A 21,529-nucleotide genomic window follows, 5' to 3' on the forward strand; every position below is an offset into this window, starting at 1 on the left:
CCCAGGGCATCAGACGAAAAGGGGAAAAAAGGTGATAGTGAAGTGTAAAAGGATAGATGTGTAAAGATAAATCAATAAGTGTTAATGAAATGTAAAAGTATTAAAATTACATAAATAATATACAAACGAATAGAGAAGTGAAACATTTTTTCAGTGTCTCTCCAGCCAGCTGCCTTCTGCCTCCAGCCCCCCAAGTGTCTTTCCTGCCAGCCCCTCTCTGCCTATCCAGCCCCCAAGTGTCTTTGTTGCCAGCCCCTTTCTGTCTATCCAGCCCCCCAAGTGTCTATCCAGCTAGCCCCCTTATGTCTCGCCATCATCCAGTGTATCTCCAGCCAACCTCCTTATGCCTCTCCAGCCCCACAGTCTCCAGCTCCCCCAATGTATCCCAAGCCACTCCTTTTCTATCTCTAGCCCTGCAGTGTCTCTCCAGCTTGTCTCCTTCTGTCTATCCAGACCCCAAGTGTATCTTTAGCCAACCCCCCTCTGACCCTAGCCCCATTGTGTTATCAGCCTCCTAGCATCTGTCTGGCCAGAATGTGAATAAGCCTCAGCTTACTAGGTAAAACATATGTCATTCCAAATTACTCCCTCCTGGAATCAGATGCCTCTTACTACCCACTCTTGTATGAGCACTATTAAAGACAAGCTTAACATGAGGAAAATGCCTTGCTAGGGACCTGAAGAAGTGTGGAAGCAACCAATTCCAAAATCATACAGTGAGACTGTCTGATGAAGACTGCAATTATATATACTGTATAAAGTTCTGAGGTATAATATATCCAATTATTCTCCATATGACACCTTGCAACCCTAGAGGTTATTTTCCAAACCTTAAACACTCTCTCGTTTGCACCATTGTGATTCTCTGTAACACACACAGCAACTGGGCTCAATCTGGATGAATAGCAAACAGCAGAAGCATCTATTTTCTTCCAAGTGTGGGGTTAACTCAGGGAATACATCATTCATTCACTGCATCTGCAAATGGCATTACAGTAGTCCCCCTGTGATTTATCACATAGTTCTGTTTCCACTCATAGTTCTATTTCTATGCAGAGATGTCTGTTAGGTTATACCTGAAGACTAGCCCTGTTTTTTGTTAGCAAGCCTTGCGATTATATAATCAAGTGTTACACTGTACAGTTTTTGTCTTGCTTGAACAACATTTCATTTAACTGTGAATGTATACTGTTATTAAACTGATAGACATCTCAATATATCTTATATCAACAAGTGATTCTGATGACTAATTAGAGCAACACTAATCAACTGTGTTTCACAATATTCATACATACTGATTAAGCCTTCATGCTCCAATGATGGTAATGAGGTTTGATACATGAACTATGGCCTTGTTGGATGTGGATGTATTAATTGCTGCCCTTAATGGTGATTGACACACATGGGGAATAGCCAGTAACCTCATGATTTTGTTTGTGCCACTGCTTGCTAAATATCTGCTATATACAGTACCACTATTTCTACATAAAACCTGATACATTTAGCTGTAACACTATTACACGCTCCCTACTATCATTGGGGCAGGTATTGCTAGAGCCTTAAACCATACTGTATAGAACCACATATAAAATAAAATACATTAAGGTTTTTTTTACTGTTGTTATTTTAATGCAGTGCCTTTCACAGAATTACAGTATACTATCATTGCAAATCTTGAACTGTGAATTTAACATTCTGCAACATATTCAGTGGATTTACTGTAGAAAAGGATACTTGGTTTTTCTCTATATATGTGCAAGCTGATATAAGTTTCATTTTGAAATTAAAGATTCCATTATTAATATTTTGACCTCAATATTAATCAGTCATATATGACAATATATCCTTAAATATGGACCTATGCTAGCTATTGTTTTTCAGCACACCTTATTATACAAATGTTTCTTTTTTTCTACACTAATATGTCTGTGTATACTTCTCTGATTCCAAGTGAGGAACATCTCAGGTTCTTTCACCTTTGGGAATATCATATCCACCTATGTTTTAAGAAATTAAATTAACTACTAATTTTAAGGAATTCTCATACTATAAACATAACATATTGCTTGACATATTACCATCTACAACTGTGGCCCCAATAAGAGTTTTGACTTTTCATTTTTTTGCTCACCTTTTTATGTGTGTATTGTAAACTAAACCATGGCTAAGAATTACTGACTACATATTTAACTTTAGAGAGGTATGCCCTGTATGGGACTCCCCATCCACATTTCCTTCTAATACTATTTCCATTAAAAAGCTGCCTGCTACGACCAGACACAAGGCATTACTTTCTATGGGGAAAGAGCTATCATTGATATCAGTGGATCTACAGTATAAAGCTGCATACACACACAATTTTTTTAATGAACGCTTTTAGTAAACGATTTTTTCCCTTGAAAAAATTAACTAAAATCGTTTACTAAAGTTGTTCATTTACTAAATGTAATGAACGATTTTTATGAACTACAAACGATTTTTGCATATTAACTTAATGAAAATCGTTGAGTTGACAAGTCTGACTGAACTACAAACTACAAACTGCAAACGTGAACGCGCATGAACAATAATCGTTCATCATTTGACTCAGAAAGTGAACGATTTTTACAAACGATTATCGTTAAACGATATCGTTTAACGATAATCATTAAAAAAATCGTTGTGTGTGTATGCACCTTTACACCTAGGGGTAAAGTAAAAATTTGAAGACAATGGAAGTATTACTTTCTATGGTAAAAAAAAGTCTTATAAGTTAGTTTGAAAGAATTATCACTGACATAAATGGAGTGATTGTCAACGCCATCAATGTGATAACTATTCTTCTTTGTGTTGAAATATAAAGTCCACTAACCCCTCCTCAGTTTGCTTTCCTACTGTTACTTGTGTCACACCATTACCTATCAGCTCCCAACTGTCATTTTTCAAACACAGCCTGTGAGATGACAGTTGGGAGCTGATTGGCTGGCACCTTATCACTTTCTTATCACTTTTCACTCTATCTCCTAACACTGCTTAGTAAATAGACCCCATATACTCACAGATTTTAAATAACTACTTAAGGTCAGAAGAGGAAATATCACTTTTATCCATGCTCTGATGCTTCGGTCAATGGCCCTGATTCAGCTTTGCAGATTATTAGGAATCTGCGCGTGTGCAGAAAGGATTATGCATAGTAGACCCTTGAATGCCTCTGCTTGATTAATAGGCAGAGGCATTTACAGGGTGGTGCAGGGGCGGGGTCAGTGAGCATTCCCGGAAACAGGGGCATGTCCACCCTGTTTTCCGGGAGTGGCCAGCCCAGGATCTGCGTTGATCAAAGCATTGTACTGGGCTCACAAGATAGCCAGTCTGAGCAAACTGAGGTATACTCAGCTAGCTGGAGGCCTGGCACTGTCCACCATTGTGACCATCAACCACCGATGGTCGCAATGGTGATCCCAGCCTGCGACCTTCATCGCAGTGCTGGAATCACAAATGCAGCAAGGGGTGTCATACACCTCCTGCTGCATTTACATAACAGCAAGGATAGCAATTACAAAGCTGCCTGCATGTAATTGCAATCCTTGCTGAATCAGGCCCAATGTCTGTATCTCACACCACAGCAGAGAGGCAGGTCTCCAAAAACCCCAGACCTTTATCGTAAAAGTTTTTTTTTCTAATTTAAAAATATCAAAAGTTGATTGAAGGTTGTATTTAGAAGATAAAACATCCACTGTTTCTATTTTGTTAATCTGAAGTTTTATTGCACACAATAACAGTTGACTAGTCAAAAGTTATAATTTAAACTCCAAGTTGTCACTCAGGAAAAAAGATTAAACATGATGTAGAGAATAATACTCACAATTGCTACAGCCACATGTAAGCTTTGATGTATGAAGGTCAGTAATATAAAATATATATTTTTTTTATTAAATTGTCATGTGGAAACTTAGCATTGTGTAAATTATAGTATCACATAGCTGCTACAATCCAATTATTTGCTAATTACATCAACAATATAAGAAACATTGACTAATAAAATGAAACATTTCACATAAAATAGTATTATCGGTTCAATAATATATATTGACAATATATTTATTTATAGGTATATATATTTATATATTCCTTTTTAGTATGTTGGGCCCAGGTCATAATCCTATAGGACTTCCAAAAGTGGTGTAGACTAGTACTAAAAAGATAGTGTTTCTAGTCTGAGAGAGGATCCCAGCCCCAAGATGCTTACCAAAGTGCAGAAGTGCAGATCAGGCTGTGACTGACTCCTGTTGCAGAGAAATCTATTACAGTTTAATAAGAAAGTGTTATGTGTGCTTCTGAAGACTATTTTGAAATATGTAGACTTAAAACTACCCTCCGATATTTTCTATGCATATGTAGAGGTGACCTATACCACATTAAAGGCTTCCAGCTGTGGAGATCTGAGGTTGACTGTAAGATGATATTATCACTTTTGGCTAGGCCATACAGTTCATTACTTGCCTTTTTGTTTTGCAGAATAAGGCAACAGTACCCTCTAGAAGTTTATTTTTTTCTCTTGAGGAGGGTTCAGTACCTTGCTTCTTTGGATAGCAGCATCAGCACTGATCGCTGGCAACCAAATCACATACAGGGCTTCCTTAGCAGCAGTGGGGTGAGATGGTTTCTGTGCTCCATCCCACAGTGAGTGGGAATGGCTTCTATTTGTCATCCTCTGGTAACTCTTATCTCCATCAGAATCATCCTCTTGTGGGCAGAGCTTCCAAACATATCTCTGGCACTGGCAGTGCCTACAAAACAAGCACCATACATGACTTACAGTATCCTGATCCACTCGGAAAAGCTGTAAGTGAGTTCACTGCTCCTTTATATAAAGAAGGGCTTGTGCCATTATCTTTCTCTCCTGTGGTACAAGAGTCTGTCTTGGGCCTTTTCCCCTCTTACAGTCACTGAGTGCTCATGCTGTTAATATCAGATGGACCACTTATGTTTTTATTGATAACTTGCCATAGTGGGATAAAAATCTGCAATGTATGGGCTTCACACATCGAAGATTCCAACCAAAAAGTGATTGGAATTGTTAAATAAGATTGTCCAACATGTTGGATTTCACAGATCAATTGTGACTGTAGATTGCTAGTGTATGGAGATGAGCAACAGCCCGTTACTAGTAAAATGATGGGCATTTCAAGATTGGCCGATCTGTGTTTGGTGAAAATGATCAGCAAATCACTGAAAAAAGATCTGTAATATATGGGTGCAGATTGCTAGATTGGGAGATCTTAAGATTGGGCAATAAATCTTCAAATTGTTCAATTGTGGTTTTCAGATTGCTGACGTAAGGGGGCCTCTAGTTCACTCAGTCAAGCCAACTTTACAAAATAGGGAATTTGAAAAGTCTTTTTATGCAAAACACTCCATAAAATTTGAATGATTTCAATCAATTATATGGAAATTACTTTCAAAAGATTTTTCCTTATTAAATAAAATAAGTAGCAGGTAAAGTAGGTAGTTAATTAAGCTACCATTAAATATTTAATTTATTCTCTATAGTATGGTGGGAAATGTCTTCACGATCAAGAAGTGGGTATTTTATACAATTGAATAAACACCTATGTGGGTGTGTCCCAACACCTTTGGGTTCTACAGTACACTTTGATACTTTGATGTGGATCATAGCAGGCAAATAGGCTTGTATGTTCATGTTCAAACTATAACTAGCCTCTATTGAACCTTTCTAACATCAGTAGTCAGTGTCAAGAAAACATTAATGTGACAGTAATCAATAACTCCAGATTTACACTGAATAGGTTTACAATTGCAACCAGTAAAGCTATAGTAAAGAGTAGAAATTACAACGTGACATACTGTGTCCTAGAATCCACAAATAATAGCAATATACAGTAAATACATACTGGTAGTGTAATAAAATACAAATCTACCAACCTTCTAAAAATTGAGTGTGTTTTTTTAAACAAAAATAACTTGTTACCTGCAAGAAGAAACTTGGGGGTAAATTTGCTAAATATTGATGTTGCTGGTGGTTTGAGTCCTCAGCAAATTGATGGGGGTTTTGACCACTACACCCCTGGATTTGTTATGCAGCAGTTTGGACAGTCATTCTTAAACCACCGGTGATGCTCAGCAGTTTACAAATGGCCAAACTGCCAGTGGTATGGTGAAAACTTCTGTAACACCATGACTTCTTATGTGATCAGAATTTAAATAACCATAAGATCAAAAATGTTGCCCCTATCATTAAACATTTTTTACAAAAGGTAACACATTTTTTTTATTGCTCCTATAATTGAATAATATTGTTCTTAATAAAATGTTATTATTTGCCACTTTTATATATTAATAAAACAATATTGGGTTTGATTCAGGGATGGACGCAATGCAGAATTTATCACAGTTCAGCAATTTTTTTATACTGCATGCATACTACTCGCACCATTTTCCCCCAAAATGTCATTACTGATGGTGGTCATAGTGTGGACTTGGACACAGTGTGATTGAGAGTAAGGAGCGTTTGTGGGAGGTGACAGAAGTGGCTAGGTGAAACACAGGGGTGTTGTAACCATTTCTATGACTGAAAATTCATATGCAGTGGTTAATGCACTGGTAGCTTACTTCCGACTTATGGTCTGAGCGACTATAAGGTTCCTCAGAAGATCAATAGTGCAACTGATGGTGCATCATTGTATGTGAGTGGCAGATTGGAAACACTGCTAGTGGGAGTCTCAATACAAATCCTGATGGTGGCAGCACAACTGCTGTGTACGGCAACCGCACCTCTGATTCAGGCCACTGACCTATAATAGAATTGTTTATGTTATTTGCCTAATTAATTTATTAATGATTGCCCTCATTACAAGTGTATGGTGATTCTTCACCTTCTGATTGGCCAGATACAGTAGTTCAAACAGCATGTTTTTGAGCTGTCTATCATGTCACGACCACTTATTAATTTTGTGTGTGCCTTTTTAATGGGTTTTAAATCCAAATCACTGCTTGATAAGTTTGGCATTTTTAGTGGCATCTTCTAAGCTGATGGTTATACAGTTGTCAGTTTTGCATTTAGTAGATGTGGAATTTTCATAACCACCAATAAATATCACCAAATACTGATGCTTAGTAAATTTAGCTCTTGTAGTTGTTACATTTTCCATAGGGCTATATTTCAAAGTAATATAAGGAATTTACAGCTTGCTAATTAATATTTGGTTACCAGAGCAACCACAGTCACATGTAATGAGCAGAAAGGCTTTGAAATGTTTAAAGTATAAAACCCCACACTCTCTTTCCTCTGCTTAAACACTTTCTTTTATTTTGAGGAAACGCTGCAGATTTTCTCAAACATGATCTTCAGGACCCTAAACAGTTCATGTTTTCCAAGTCACCCAGCAAGTGCACAGGTGCATTCACTACTCATTGACATAGGTTGAGATAAATTATTTTACTTGCGATTCAGTGAGAAGACATGGAAAACATGCAGTGTTTTGGGGTCCTGAGGGCCGAGTTTGAGAACCTGTGACATACTGTATTCAAATAGCATTTATTTGACTTACAATATTTTCAGTGTGTCATTCTCACATAATGTTTTATACACTTTGATAATTCCATTTTAAATACAATCCCTGTGCAATAGAATTGCAAAACAATGGTGAAATATTTAGAAATGTAAAATAATCTGGTATGTTTCTTACAATATTATTACAATAAACAATTAGGTTTACATGATTGTGTACTTAGACCTCTTGGTAGCAATGAATGAATCATACAAAATTATGCTTCAATAGATGTCAGAATAATACTCAACAAAAAGTAGGGTGGTGCAAAAAAATTGTAGCAGTGTATAATCCAAACAAAAAATGTTGTAATAAAGCACTGCTAAGTCATATGATAGGTTGTGCTCAAACCACTCTTTCAGGAATGCATTAAAAAGATTACATAAACATGGTCTTATCTGCAGTCAAATTCTATGTTTCTACAGTATGTTTCTATCATAAGGTTGAGGTTACCAAAAGGTAAAAAAGGGCAGGCTAGATGGGCCAAGTGGTTCTTATCTGCCAATAAAAATTATGTTTCAAATTATATGGTCATATGGTAAAATCACCATTTATAAATCCAAATTATTACAGTTCAATAATATATGTAACCTAACATGAATAAGTCTATAAATCCAGATGAGCAATGAGAACAAAATAAATAACTGAGGCAGAAGACTTACCACCTATTTCTGCTTCTACCCTGTTTGTGTGCAAGCACAAGGGGAGAAGCAGAAGGTGTGTGTGTGTGTGTGTGTGTGTGTGTGTGTGTGTGTGTGTGTGTGTGTGTGTGTGTGTGTGTGTGTGTGTGTGTGTGTGTGTGTGTTTTTTTTGAAAGAACCAGGCATAATGAACTGGAGTTCAAATTATCATTTAAAAAATGACACAAAATGCAGTAATTATGTGGAGCCATCAGGTGGTCCAGACATGCATCTCACCAGTAAGTGGCATGTTCACCATGCCCCTGCAAAATGCGCATTCAGCAACCAGCAGTTCTCTAAGATCCATCCTCTTTCCTCATATTTTATCCCATTTCTCTTTTCTTAACCTAAATTTACCTACTTATTAAGGGCCGAGTACCAAAGGTGTCCATTTTTCAGGCAAGACTTAGGTACTTGTTGATTCTAGGACAGCACTTAACCCTTCTATCACCATCATCAATTTTTGCAGATAGATCCACTTTTTTGTAACATGGAGATCACTTTAAAATCAACAACCTATAGTCTCTGTTTTAGTGCTTCATACACATTTGAATCATATTGTGATCTTGTGAAGCAGTTCTTATAAGACTTACAACAAAACATGGGAAACAGGACTTGCTCTGGCCTGTGAATGAAAGGACCACCAGGGATGAGGCAAGGGCTGTGCACTGCAGCCATAGGTTGCACAGAACAGTAATGTGTGTTTAATTCATATCTTCTGCTCAAATGCGGCCCAGCCTCCCAATGCTCCAACTGCTGGCTGGCATTCCTCTCAATGTTTGGGAATGGCAGGATGCCCCTTGTTCCCCTCTGCTCCAACTTCCCTGCTATACTTGAGGTGTTGTTAGCACCAATTACAATGAGTATACACTTCCTTGAAGCATAGACCTTAAGAATTTTTCTAAACAATTTTTGCTCCTTCTGTATGTGACAAGTGTGAATTTAGTTTTTTTTGTAAAATTATCAAGCGATAGGTAACATTTTTTTCAATATGAATATGCATGTGGTTGAATTTTAGCCACAGATTTTTTTCTCTCAAATACATGATCTGCACACCTGATTTGCTGAAACAGCTGGCAGGTTAGGTTACAAAGCCTTCAGAACATTTGCTGCCAGTCAGGATTAACACATTTATATGAAGTAATATAATTTAATTAGCTGGCAGCCATGCCATGGGACAGAGAGTGCAGCAAGGCCTCCTAACCCTACCATATTTTTGGGACCTTTCTAATGATGTCTCTAGTCTCTGAACATAATTTTTGCTCAGAGATATACACATAAGAAAAACCTTCAGTACTCTGCATATTCAATGTGATAGCAATACTAACTGCAATAACTTTTGGAACTGTCCCTGTAACATTTCTTAATATACTTTATCCACACTCCAGGAAGGTGAGGAGCAATGTGTGTCAGATAAATTTATAAAAAGCTATTATTTGTAAATTGTCAGAAAATATATATTTTAATACTGTATGTTGTGCAAAACGTACATCACATGATTAGCCAGCTAGTTTACTAGAAATAGTTAGCTATATAGAATGAGACAGTATAATTATTGAGTCAGTAAATTACAGTAAGCCTTACAGACAGCAAGTATGAAGAGTTGCATGATTTACAGAAGCTATCATAGTTAGCCAGAGATCTGAAGAGAATATGACTAATGACAAAATAGAGGTGAAAATAGGAGTTTCTGTCAGCAGGGCTAGCACTCAGGCAGATTAGTATTGAGAAATAAACAGGACAGATACGGAACTGCAGCATCAGTGCCAGCAGATGTCAGTACTTAAGAGAACATCATCCATGATTGGTTCATCATCCTTATGAAAGGAAAGTGTTAGGACAACTTCTCTCCAATCAGGCCTGAAGCCAGCTGATGCATGCCAGTGTTTCAGACTGTAATAAAACAGAGAAGTGTTATATACCATATGTGCAAAATACACTGAGCTCATCTCTTGTTGCCAACATTACAACTAAATCCTGTGTGAGCATTTACCTGAGGAGATTTTATTTCTGAGAAATGTATGCTTCAGTGACTAAAATAAATATATATTTTAAAATAGTATAGAAATAAACTTAAGTGGCAACAGCTAGTGTTATTTACAAATAACTCACAAATAGACTGAAGTGAAACTACAGATTCATTCTGGACTACAAAGGACCTAAGGTCCATAGGTGTAATAAAATATTTCTTCATTAAAATATGTTTAACTGTTTAGTGGTGATTAACAACCTTGTGTAAATTAGCATTAACCTTCTTTAAGCTATTTATATAGTACAATAGGGGTTTACATATATCTTCTGGAACTATGCATAAATGATTCTTTTAAATTGTTTATTGAGGGTGTCACAGTGGTATGTCTTCTTTATAAAGACTCATTCCCCTTTAAAAGTGTCTAGTTCTTTGTGGCTGTTTGTTGGTTGCAGCCTCGCCAAGGTTGTGTTTTAAGATATTTTGGGATAGTGTACAGCAGGATCCTGAACATACAGCTTGTCCACCCATACCAGTTGCGCCATCTATCCAGTGGTATCTTTCCAGATGGCACATGCACTGAACATAACAAAGACTCTGGCACAGTGCCATAAACTTTACTGTCTGTGATCACTCTAAAAACATCTCAAGAAAGATGGTGGCACCTACAGCAAGCATTCAGGGGGCATGTGATGGCACTGGGGCAAATAAGTGTGGTGCAGGGTGTACAGCGTGGACTTCCCTAGACCCAGGGGCCTGTGTGCACTGCACACCTTGCACCCATTATAGATAAATCACAAGACCTCCTTGCTCTCTGCCTCAGGGAATCTATGAGTCAAACCTGAGGATTATGAATAGTGTCTGGCTTTCCTGGTTCATTCCAAAATGCTTATATTGTCCAGGAGTCAGCTTTATTTTAGAAGTGTCTGAGTAGACAAATGGAAGTGGCCTGGCCACTAGATATGTACAATAGACATCATTTTATGCATGATTTTTTTTGCATATGTATCACATGGCTTAATGTAATTTATTTACTAATGTTAACATATTTGTTGTGTGTCATTTCAGGTGATTCAGGATAAGGGTGCCAGTCCTGGTTATTGACACTTCTGTTGAATGTACAGACTCTTGCTGTTAACAAATATTATGAGGTAAACATATCTGTTAAGCGTGTGATAGAATGTTCCAGTGGTTCTCAACTACAGTCTTCGTGTACCCCCAAAAGATAATTTTTTTCCAGGATTTCCTTCTGTGTTCATAGGTGGGATAATTTTTGACCCAGGAAAATAGACTCGAGTAGAGAACCATTGCTTTAGACTATTAAAGAATTGAAATTGTCATGGATCTTGACAATTCCACAGGGGTACTTTTCTCAGCAGAAAAATAAAAATAATGCTCACTCTAAGCACTAATCAAAACAATTATGATATACTGTACAGTAAACATGGAGTATAAATTAGGTTCTTAGACATATTTGGGCAAATGTGAGAGCCTTTTCACCACATCAAGATGGACCCCATCAGATGGGTACCTTACATTGCTAATACTAACACATTGTATAAATTTATCAGGGATTTACTAAAATAGTGCACTCTAATCTTTACACAGCAATGCAGTACTGTGTGCTGATTACAATCACCTAAGGCCTGAGAGGAGGGGTGATAGTAACAAGCAGAAGGAGTCTCAATTTTGAAGTGTACAGTAAATTAAATTTTCAAATACAGAGGAATGGGGGGGCTTCTAAAGCCTAATTTAATAAAGTATTTAAAGCATCAGACACTGGAGAAAACAAACTAACCTTATACCATGGACAAACAATGTAAAAAAAATAAATACATACAAGAAAACAAGGGTCAATGTGTGCCATGTTAAAAGGAGATCTTTTAGGAAGAGGGAACATCTGAAACTAGAGGAGGGTGCATTAGTGTGGGTACTATATATGAAAACAGGTTAGGATAATACAGAGTTTGGATTTTAGAGGGACATTAAAGATTTTAAGGCTGTGGATGAGTGATCAAGTATAATAGGGAATTCCAAAGGTTGGTAGCAACAGGGGAGAAGTCTTGTAGAAAGGAGTAAGAGCTGGTTACCAGTTACATAATCATTTACTGTACGAATCTTATATTTACTGTTTCAAGTAAAAATATTGAAATAATATCATCATCTTCAGGAGCATAGCTTCCCATATATTTAAATGGCAGCTCTTGTGATTGATGAATTATCTACCAGTGTTTTACAGCATGTCATAGGTTTGACAAATACTATATACCAGTTTTACAATTGTTAGAATTCAGGGGGCTAAAAAAGGCCTATTTCTGTTCATTCATTCTGTCTTTCCCTAAAACAGCAATACTTGAAGATCTTGACAGCTAGTTTAGTTACTTGAGATAATGATAGGTATTTTTGGTCATTGTGTAGAGCACATTAGAAACAGGCTAACTGAAATAGGTGACATTAAGTGGCTTAATTGCAATTTATCTAGAAGCTTTGAAAATTTTTACATCTCTGTAATGTTATATTTACTGAAATTCACATACTCACAAAAGAAAAACCTACCCTTCTAACTTCAGGCCAAGTTATAATTGTGATAGCGTCAAATTAGCAACTTAGCATCAGCAAGTCAGTTACACACATATATAAAGATCTATATCTTAGAAAATAAAATGTATGTTTTGGTATTTAGGAAATTGCAATATTAATATTTTCACAATAACTCATTAAGAATTTCTTGTATCACCTCTACATTTTTAGAGCTTGGAATTCAGAGGGGGCAATGTTTTAACTGAACATGTACTGTATCTTCTTTCCTACCAAATATGTCTAGAAAAAATATATTACTTTGTCTACTGTACATAAAGTAGATGGTCTAGCACTCTGAAACATATCCTGAAATAACGTAATTGGTTAAGAAAAAGGAGTATACCATATTTCTTAAGATGAAAAAAGACAGATCACCAGAGAAAGGTCTTATGTCACCTTCTCTCAATTTATCCAAAGATATAAACTTGAGAAATTTCTGATATGACATTGCTTACTTCCATCCCCATAAACCACTAGACATAACTCCTAATGTGGAAGTCTGAAATAGTTTTGCTTTTCTTAACTGGGTAACTGTATCTTGAAACCATGCTACCTTAAACACAGCAGTGGGAGACCTGCGAAGCTTGAGAGAGTTTGCTGGATCTCCTCCTGTTCAAACTACTGTACAGTAACATGCACAGGGCTGCCAACAGAAATTGTGGATCCTGGTACTGACAAAATAGGCAGCCTCCCCCACTGGGTATGGGGCAGAGGTGGGCGGAGCTGTGGATGTGGGTGAAGCTACACAGGGAGGGCTGGACCTATTGGGGGCACAGATTATTTGTTCATAAGTGCTGTTATATTACTTGCTTTATGGACATTTCTATTTGCATGTTTTTAATTCAATATACATAAGCACAAGATGTTTTGTGTACAAATATATATATATTATAAGGGCAGAGTTGTGCCCTTATATTAAGGCTGCATCTAAAAACGGATTTCTCCATAGAGAATTCTGAAGAGGGGGGCAGGGTGTTCAATGGGTTACACCTCAAATGCTATAGGAGATACGGATCTGAAATTTGGTAGGGGTGAGTAGAACTGTTGCACGGTGCTGTATGCCAAATTTCAAGGCAAAAACTTTAAAAATAAGGATTTGGGAGTAATCTAAATGCTCCAACTGTAGTTTTCCTGACATTGTCAATTACCAAACCTTTTGTGCAGTAGTCTATGGGGGATATTTGGGAAGGCAAAACTCAAGTTAGGGGTGGAGTTTAGACTTGGGGTTTGTTTTATTAAGTAGCTATTGTGCCAGGGTACGTGCTTTTGGGGTTCAGGTGAATTCGAAAGTTACAGTTTTCAAACTATTACCTGAAGAATGCGCCATTATAAAGATAGGACTTTTCAACTTGTTGCGCAGCCACAGTTGGAGCTTTCAGCAGGTGTAGTCATAGTGGCTTCACTTGGGTGCCTTATATTAAGGCTGCATCTAAAAACGGATTTCTCCATAGAGAATTCTGAAGAGGGGGGCAGGGTGTTCAATGGGTTACACCTCAAATGCTATAGGAGATACGGATCTGAAATTTGGTAGGGGTGAGTAGAACTGTTGCACGGTGCTGCATGCCAAATTTCAAGGCAAAAACTTAAAAAATAAGTATTTGGGAGTAATCTAAATGCTCCAACTGTAGTTTTCCTGACATTGTCAATTACCAAACCTTTTGTGCAGTAGTCTATGGGGGATATTTGGGAAGGCAAAACTCAAGTTAGGGGTGGAGTTTAGACTTGGGGTTTGTTTTATTAAGTAGCTATTGTGCCAGGGTACGTGCTTTTGGGGTTCAGGTGAATTAGAAAGTTACAGTTTTCAAACTATTACCTGAAGAATGCGCCATTATAAAGATAGGACTTTTCAACTTGTTGCGCAGCCACAGTTGGAGCTTTCAGCAGGTGTAGTCATAGTGGCTTCACTTGGGTGCAGCAAGATGGCCATCATTTGCAGGTGGTAGCGGGCAAATCAGCGGCAGTGGGGACCTCAGCGGTGGCGGGTGGCAGGTCACGGTTGTTGGCGGGGGACGCGGGTGTCGGTGGGGGCGCAGGTGTTGGCGGCGGAGGGTCTGGCGGTGGAGGGAGGTCCGGTGGCGGTGGTGGAGGGTCCGGCGGTGGTGAGAGCATTGCCAGCGGGCATGGACCAGAGAGGATTCAGACTCCGCCAGCCATTATGCCGAATATGGCAGCGGCGCCCATTTAAAAAATGGTGCCTCTGTGCTATTTTTGAAATTCAAAGATGGCCACCGCTAGCCAATCACGGCTTGCAGTGGCCATCTTTGAATTTTAAAATGGGCGCCGCTGCCATACTCGGCAGATGGGCTGGTGGGGACTAGATCCTCTTGGATGCATGCCTGTCGCCGACACCCGATAAGGTGCCGCTGCCGCCGACGATGATGTCGCAAGCCGTGATTGGCTCACTGTGGCCATCTTTGATTTTCAAAAATGGCCGCCGTGAGCCAATCATGACTCAGGATGTCATTGGAGGCGGCGGCACCTGCAGAGGACCATAGTGGCAGCCACCCCCCAGGTGAAAATGCCAGAAGCCCTGGTGGGTGGGAGCCCACCCGGCGAAGATGCAGTAGCTGTGGCCGGTTGGAGCCCACCAGGGGAAGACACCGAAGCCAGCGGAAGTCCTCGTGGGCAGCTGCCATGCAAAAGAGCTGACACAGGCTGCCGCCCACCAGGTGAAGATGCCAGAAGTCCTGGCGGGTGGGCGCCCACCAGGCGAAGACGCTGAAGCCCTGGTGGGTTGGTGCCCACCGGGCGAAGACACCAGAAGTCCTAGTGGGCAGCGGCCATGCAAAAGAGCTGACACAGGTTGCCACCCACTAGGTGAAGAGCCGAAGCCCTGGCAGTTTGGCGCCCACCAGGCGAAAATGCCAAAGCCCTGGTGGGTTGATGCCCGCCGGGTGAAAAAACAGAAAGTCCTAGTAGGTGGCGGCCATGAAAAAGAGCTATCACAGGCTGCCGCCCTCTAGGTGAAGACACCAAAGCCCTGGCAGGTTGGTGCCCACCAGTCGAAAGTGCGGCATAATAAAATACTTATTTTAATATGTTTTATTTTAATATTTCTTTTGCAGGGGTACTATAGGTGCCAGCAGGTCCTTAATACCCCGCTTGCTGGTACTTGTGGTTCTCCAAGTACCAGCATGCGGGGGATGCCTGCTGGCACCTGTAGCACTATTGCAAAAGACAATATTTATTTATTTTGCACCACACTATACATAATCAACCCGGCACCCACTGCACAGGGGTGCCAGAGATAGCCCCGGGCTATCAGCCTGGGCCTGGGGGGCCCTGAGATGGGGGCCCCCTTTATTGGGGGGGTCCACAACTTCCCAGGGATCCCTGGCCTGGGCTGACTAGCAGTCAGGGGTGATGCTGTGGCTGGGGGGCCCAGTGAAAGGGCTCCCCTGGCTGTGGCATCCCCGCCTTGCTAGACAGAGTCCAGTGCTGGTTTTGGGAAATACAGGGGGAGCCCTATGCATTTTTCTCCCCTGTATTTACAGAACCAGGACCGGCTCAGAGACCTGTGCTGGTTGCACCAAATACGGGGGATCCCTGTGTCATTTGTCCCCCGTATTTTGGCAACCAGGACAGGATCTCAAAAGCCTGGTGCTGGTTGTGCTTAATACAGGGGACCTCTACGTCGTTTGTCCCCTGCATTTAACACAACCAGTACTGGGGCTCCAAAGCCCGGGGCCGGTTGTTTTCTGTGGTGGGTGGCTACGCTTTTGTTTTTTTTTACACATTAAATGTTTAATATAAATGCGTAGATCTCACTGCTGCATTCGTCCATCTGTGACTTATTGATTTGATTTTCTCAGGTGTATACTCACTATCAGTCAGCCCTCTGTCACCCACTGATGCCCCTTTTGCACTGCACCACTGCCACTGCTCTGCACCACTGCTGCTGCCACTACCCCACACACCTACATCCATCTTGCACTCTGCACCTCCCAACCATATCCAACATTTAAAGATGTTGAGGAGGTACAAGTCGTGCGGCCAAAAAGTGGGTGTGGCTTGCTGTAAAAGGGGTGGATCCTTGTGGCTTCCTCCGTTTTCATCACTTTGGGGGCATGCCCAGCACTCTCCGAGACGCTGGCCAGCCCCCAGGCTCTCCCTACACAAGAGAACAGATGCTGTGTGCATGCGCACAGCATCTGTTCTCCTCCTGCACACCCTCTTGCTGTAAAAGGGGTGGAGCCTCGTGGCTTTTCCCATTTTTGTCACTTTGGGGGCGTGCCCAGAACTCTCCGAGACGCTGGGCAGCCCGCAGGCTCTCCCTACACAAGAGAACAGACATGCACGGCATGTTCTCCTCCTGCATACCCGCTGCTATGCTCTTCAGAGCAGTGCTTTGTGCTCCCCCCAACTTCCCCCCCACGGCTGGACACTGAAGCATGCAGGTGGGACAGTCCCAGAAAAACGGGACTCTCCCGCTGGAAGCGGGACAGTTGGGAGGCATGCAAACCAACCTCCTGTGTGCGGTCCCCTCTTCCACCCTCTGTTGCCCACTGATGCCCCCTTTGCACTGCACCACTGCCACTGCTCTGCACCACTGCTGCTGCTGCTACCCCACACGCCTACAGCCATCCCGCACTCTGCACCTCCCAAACCAACCTCCTTGGTGCTGTCCCCTCTTCCACCTGTGTTAGAGTACCATTTTGTTGCCCTTCTCCCCTGCAGATGGCCCAGTTTACTCATCCAAACCCTGATAGTTAGTACATTTTAAAAAAGCTATGAAATTCCATAGACAGAAAACCTTACGGTTTCATATGTCCCATTAAGGCTGCTTAGACATGATCTGAAGATTTACAAAACCTATTGAATGTCTGCCACTCAAACTCCAAAAAGCAATGAAATTATGATCATTAAGGCTGATGCCTTAATGGACGTGTTCCTTGCGCAATACAGATATGGTATGCCATTACACCCTGTGGTTAACAGCAGATTCAGCACTCTCACAGAATGAGATTGCTGTCACTCACAAAATGGTGGAGCTACTAATTCACAGAATTGTGTGCTCATTGCAATACACACATGCAGACTATGCAAATTAGGTCAAATCAGAGAATAGAGCCGATGGAATAAAAGTGGTGTGGATTGGAGGGAGGAGACACAGCAGTGTGGGTAGGTGAGACACAAAGGCGTGTAGAGGAGAGAAGGTTAAGAAGTACATAGGGGGGTTGCCAAAGTAATGCAGATGGGTGAAAAACAGTGGTGTGGATGGGGGAAACTGAGTGGCACAGTTTGGGGGGAAAGCAACGTGGATGGGGCAAGCAAGTGGCATGGTCATGGGATGACATGCAAAGACAGATTGGTGCAGATAAGGGAATACAGTCTAGCACAAATAGGAGAACACACAACAGTAGGGATTGGGGAAGACAGAGTAGTGCAGGTGGGAGGAGGAGACAGAGTTGCACAGTTGGGGGGGACAGAGTGGTGTACATGGAGGAAGAAAGAGTGCCACAGAGGAAAGGAAGACAGAGGTATAGCTTAGGGGAAGGCAGTGGTGCAGAGGGAAACAGAGTTACACAGATGCACGGTGGTGCAGATGGAGAAAGACAGATTGATATGGAAGAGAGAACACAGACTACCATAGTTCGGAGACCACAAAGCAGTAGGGATTGGGGAAGACAGATTGGTGTGGATGGGGAGGAAGACAGAGTGGTGCGGGTGCTTCGAGGAGACAGGGTTGCACAGTTGAGGGACCAGAGTAGAGCAGATGAGAGAAAGACAGCAGCGTGGCTGTGGAGAAGGCACGGATGCAGGGTGGTGCAGGTGGGGAAAAACATTGGTGCGGATGAGGGAACACAGACTATCACAGTTGGGAGACCATACAGCAGTAGGGATTGGGGAATACATAACAGCATGGAGGCATATAGGGATGATAGTGTACATGCATAGACAGAGTATGATATTTTAAAAATAAGGGAGCTGAACGTGTATTCTAAATTATATAAATGTATGCAGTGAGAAGGATGTGGGAAGCCAGTGAAATTGTTTTGGTGATCAAATGGGAAGATTGTGGCCACTGAGTGGGATGTGGGAGCTACATAACTGCTTTGACCTCTGTTGCATAGACTGCATGTGTGTATTCCAATGAGAACACAATTCTGTGAATTAGTAGCTCCACCATTTTGTGAGTGACAGCAATCTCATTCTGTGAGAGTGCTGAATCTGCTGTTAACCACAGGGTGTGATGGCATACCATATCTGTATTGTGCAAGGAACACGTACATTAAGGCATCAGCCTTAATGATCATAATTTCATTGCTTTTTGGAGTTTGAGTGGCAGAAAATCAATAGGTTTTGTGAATTTTCAGATCTTGTCTAAGCAGCCTTAATGGGACATGTGAAACCATAAGGTTTTTGTCTATGGAATATATATATATATATATATATATATATATATATATCAACATACACAAATAAAAGCCTGTTGCTTAGCTATATTAAATTAAAACCATACAAATGTAAGTGTCAGCACAGCAAGTAATATAACAGCACTTACCCATATGTATGTGTGTGATTATACTGTATATATATATATATTAATATATATATTATACTTAAATTAGGCAGCCCCTTCCTACAACAGATCCCAAACTCTGCTGAGCGCAGCAGACATCACCTGTCCTTCACCTGCTGTTTGGAGCTCAGAGGACAGCCAACACAGAATTATGTGTGGTACCGCTCGTCACTTGTGGAATGCAGTGTGCACCGGTAGCCAGAGAGGAGGAGAAGAGTCTCAGTAGCATTTAAAACACTGAGCCGGCCGTGAGCCAATCACAGCTCGCGGAACGGCAGCCAGCCAATCAGCAGCCGCCACTGCTGATTGGCTGGCTGCTGTTCCATGAGCTGTGATTGGCTGCAGTTCCGCGAGCCAATCAGTAGTGGCTGGCTGCCATTCCATGAGCTTTGATTGGCTCATGGTCAGCTCAGTGTTTTAAATGCTACCGAGACTCTTCTCCTCTTCTTTGGCTGCCGGTCCACACTGCATTCCAGCAGTGACGTGCGGTACTGCATGTCACTCTTTTCCACACCTCTGTTACCATGGCCCCCTCTCTCTCCGGGCCCAGGACTGGAGTCCCCGCAGTCCCCCCCTGATGGCGGCCCTGAACATGCATGACTGTTGGCTGCACATGCATATTCTACTATAACCCTTCACCGGCTGCCAATGCAAGGAGGTAACTTCGCTAATAATCAGATTCTTTTCTTGGGTACCTTAAGGTCAGAGCCGGCCCTAGGCATAGGCATTATAATCAAATGCCTAGGGGTGACTCAGAATGCTAGGGGCATCCCAGGGCTCTGCCACTGCCCCCTCTTTTCAATATAAAATGCAGCATATAACTTGGAAAGGAGGGGAGTTACAAAGCGCACTACAGTTTCCCCAGCCCCTACTCAATTCATCCTACTAAAAAGGATCCTAATTGGTGATGGGCTGCTGCTGAATGGCAACATGGGCGGGGCCTGCTTCTGCTACTCAGGAATGTGGGCGGGCCATGTGCTGTGACTGACATAACATGCCCCAGGCTAAACTGAAGCTGCAATGTAAATCCAAGATTCCCCAGTGATTACATCATTTGAGTCACAGCCTGCCTGAGGAGTGTCAGAGGCCTGAGGAGCAGGCATCAGCCATTTAACTGGCTGCCATGGGCCATTGCAGGAGCAGCAGGACACCGACTGCCTCAGAGGAGGAGCAGTCCAGCTGCCAATATTAAGGTAAAGACTTCAATAAAAGGGATGGCGGCTGCAATGATGGGGGCTGGAGCGGACAGGGGGCTGGTGGGGATACAGGGCACTGAAGGCTGGATTGACAGGTTTGGAGGGGACACAGGAGGCTGGAATGACAGGGGGGGCTTGAGGGGACATGGGGCTAAAGGATGGAATGTTGGAGGGGACTGGAATGACAGGAGGCTGGTGGGGCTACAGGGCTGGAATGACTGGCCTGTAGGGGACATGGGGCTAAAGGCTAGAAAGACAAAGGGCTGAGGGCTGGAATAATGGAGACTGGAGGGGACAGAGGGGTCTGTGTCAGTGTGTGTGTATATGTGTCAGTGTGTGTACATATATGTCAGAGTGTGTGTGTATGTCAGCATGGGTGCATCTGTGTCAGCATGTGTGTGTATAAGTCAGCGTGGGTGTATCTGTGTCAGCGTGTGTATCTGTGTCTGTGTGCATATCTGTGTCCATCAAATACACAGGGTAGTGTATAGATCCCATTCATGTACTTGTACCTGGGAGTGACATGCAGTGACGGTGGCAGTACAGTACCATGCCTATGCAATCCACAAAAGAAGAAATTTGTTCACTCGCCACAGGTTTTTATTCCCCCTGTATGGCCACGTGGATATTAGGGAATGATGTTAGACAGTAATTGATGATGTCAGGGTACAAATACCGAGAGATGATGTGGATGGGGGGGCAGATGATGGTGTGACTGAGAGACAATGCAGAAGGGGGAAGCGATGGTGTGCTAACAGACGACGCAGGGGAAGATGGTGTGGCTGACAGATGCAGGGGGCAGGAAGTTACACAAGGGACACACATCTGGATGAGCCACTGTTGTATGATGATGACCTAATCAATATTCCTACACAAACAGGCATCTTCCGGACAATGTGACCTACATGAATAGCGAATACTGCCTGAAGACACCGTCTTCCCAGGGAAAATTCATTTCTCCAGAGGTTCCACATTGTGAGAAACCACCATATAGGTAAGGTGCATATGAAATGGAAAGGAATGTTCCCCAAGTG

The sequence above is a fragment of the Taudactylus pleione genome, unplaced genomic scaffold, assembly GCF_031769625.1.
Source record: "Taudactylus pleione unplaced genomic scaffold, aTauple2 ptg000016l, whole genome shotgun sequence".
NCBI classification, from domain to species: domain Eukaryota; kingdom Metazoa; phylum Chordata; class Amphibia; order Anura; family Myobatrachidae; genus Taudactylus; species Taudactylus pleione.